This window comes from Gekko japonicus, unplaced genomic scaffold (genome assembly GCF_001447785.1).
Source record: "Gekko japonicus isolate JY-2015 unplaced genomic scaffold, Gekko_japonicus_V1.1 scaffold239, whole genome shotgun sequence".
Taxonomy (NCBI): Eukaryota; Metazoa; Chordata; class Lepidosauria; order Squamata; family Gekkonidae; genus Gekko; species Gekko japonicus.
In genome coordinates, this window is record NW_015163611.1 from 484,116 (window position 1) to 487,099 (window position 2,984).

A 2,984-nucleotide genomic window follows, 5' to 3' on the forward strand; every position below is an offset into this window, starting at 1 on the left:
GCTTCGTAGTGAGATGCATAGCTGTTTTGCTGCACTGTGAGTCAGTACGATGCACACTGTTTTCAGGGGTTGCCAGCTCAGGAAATTCCTGGACATTTTGGTGCAGGGCCTGGGGAGGGCAGAGTCTTGAGAAGGGAGGGAACTTGGGAGGGATGGGATGCCATTCAGTCCACCCTCCGAAGCTGCAGTTTCCTCTAGGGAAACGGATCTATGGAGTCTCTGGAGGATCAATTGTAATTCCAGGAGAACTGCAGCCTCCTGGAAGTGGGCAACCCTGGGTGTAGCCAGCTTCTGGTTTTCATTTAAAGGGCAGAGGGTCCACAATACAACTAGAAAGAAGACAAGTCTGTTGATTAATGGTGGCACCTTTCTAGGCTTTGCTCTAGGTGTTCCAGTTAATTATTTCTTTTATAAAGAAATGGTTCAGACAACAGAAGTTGTCTGAGATTGTGGCTGCTGTTCCCACTGCATGACACTAGAGTTAAAATTGACTTCTGGGTCTGATCAGATTAAACATTACTGGTTTCGACCTTATCTGTCCAAGTATCCACTGCATGTGGTGGAAGACTGAGTATTTCTCTTTAGCCTGTTATGCATACGAACAAATTGTTTTTAAGAGAGTTGAAAGATGTCCACAAATTCTCTTGTCACCATCGCGATAGCCTCCTGCTTCAGCCGCTAATGGGTCTGCGCACATCTCTTCTTCGGAGCCCCCTTTGTTGATTATTTCGAAATGGCATTGGATGAAGGAAAGCTCTTCCTTGGAGGGCTCTGTTTTGACACCAATAAGCAGAATCTGGAGCAGTTGTTCTCTCCCTACAGAGATATTGCAAAAGTGGTCGTAGTGAAAGGCTGGGAAACCCAGCGGTCCAGGGGCTTTGGCTTTATAACCTATGGCCATCCCGAGGATGCCATGAGAGCCATGCATGGAGAGGTTGCGGGGGACTGTCAGATCAGGGTTGACCAGGCTGGAAAATCATCCCGTGGCTCTTCTGGAGGCAAAGGACATGGATACGGATTCTCTAGAGGAGGAGGAGGATACAGAGGTGGCCGTTACGACAACAGGAGTGGTGGTGATGGTGGATCGAGAGACTACTATGGCAGCAGAGCAGGAATCAGGGAGGCTACGGAGGCTCCTCTGAGGGCTCCTACAGAGACAACGATGATAACTAGCTTACACCGAGCATAAATCCTTCCTGAAAGTGGACGGGTGTGTCATAGATGCCATACATGCTCTTTAGTGGACTCAAGACAATACAGAGGAAGATTTAATTCCATAAATTCAATACTAGTCTGCACATATAAATTCTTGATTCGCCTGCTATTGAATAGGAATCCCAGCCTCCAGGTGGGATTTGGGGATTCCTTGGAATTGCAGCTCATCTCCAGACTACGGAGATCAGTTCCCCTGGAGAAAATGGATGCTTTGGAGGGTGGACTCTATGGCATTGTACCCCACTGTCCTCCCCAGGCTCCACCCCCAAATCTCCAGAGGTTTCTCAGCCTGGACCTGGCAACCCTACCCCCCCATCCCCCGCTAGTGGCCAGGGGTGTGTGGCAACCCTAGTTATGAACCTTGTCTACTTCATCAAACTAGTAAAAGGTAAAGGTTTCCCTTGCTCGAAATCCAGTCGGATCCAACCCTAGGGGCGGTGCTCATCTCCGTTTCCAAGCCGAAGAGCCAGTGCTGTCCAAAGACTTCTCCGTGGTCATGTGGCTGGCATGATTAGACCCTGAGGTGCCTGGAACGCTGTTACCTTCCCACTGAAGCGGTACCTATTTATCTACTTGCAATTTCTTGCTTTCAAACTGCTAGGTTGGCAGGAGCTGGGGCCAGAGATGAGAGCTCACTCCATCACGCAGCACTAGGGTCTCAAACTGCCAAACGACTAACCTTCCGGTCTGCAGCTCAGTGTCTTAACCACTGAGCCACGGCAGCCCCTCTCAAACTTCATCAAACTACCAGGCCCCTAAAACCTTTCCCATGACAGAGTGAGCGCACATCCCTCTATTTGTCCTTCTCTCATAATGTGTCGTTTCCACAGTCTGCAGTTCAGCGTCTTAACCACTTGAGCCACCACAGCTCCGTGGAGTTAGTGAACTGGAAATACAGGAGACTCAAGAGTCATTACTGGCAGCTGACCTTGACCTACCCACGCCTAGCTCTGAAGTAGCCGACAAGCTGCTTTTTAGACTTGCCTGAACCTTGCTGATCAATGACCTCAGACTGCTTTCCTGAACAGCCCAGGAACTCTGACTGCTGCTAAACCGGTATTTGATCTCTGGACTGGACTCTTGACTGTGACCTAGCTCTGTTGCCTTGCTCTATGACCTAGCTCTGTTGCCTTGCTCTCCCTGTATTCCAGAACGAGCACAAAGCCGGATCATATGTTGTAGAAGACCTGTGCTAAACCGGTATTTGATCTCTGGACTGGACTCTTGACTGTGACCTAGCTCTGTTGCCTTGCTCTATGACCTAGCTCTGTTGCCTTGCTCTGCCTGTATTCCAGAACGAGCACAAAGCCGGATCATATGTTGTAGAAGACCTGTGGTGTAGGGGAAGATCAACACATTCAACAGAAGAGACTTGGTAGTCCAATAATTGCATGAACTAAGCAAGCAAGAGCCGTTTACATTTTCCTAACACATCACCTAAAAGCAGTCTTCCTCTACAAACGTGCAGGAGGTTGATCAACGTAGACAAATGGTGGCGTGAACGTCAGAAGATTACACGGGTATACCCTGGTAGATGGCAGCTCTCCGGGGTCTCCTGCAACAGGGTCTTCCCTAGCACAGCCCCCCCACGATGGTTCATCTGGAGAAAATAGCAGGGATGAAATGTGAGACCTTTTAGCTGCCTCCCAAATGGACTTTGCATCAGGCGCTGTGACATTCGTGAACGTGCAATAACTTGCAAACAGCTGAAGAGATAGACTGGAACCTCAGCGGCTAGAATTGTTCCTTGCTGCATTCATCGCACGGGC

The 2,984-nt window shown here is 49.3% G+C and overlaps 1 pseudogene; it reads left to right on the top strand.

Moving 5' to 3' along the window:
- The first annotated feature begins 733 nt into the window (after window positions 1–733).
- Window positions 734–1,173, top strand: LOC107107105 (annotated as a pseudogene).
- The last annotated feature ends 1,811 nt before the right edge of the window (window positions 1,174–2,984 follow it).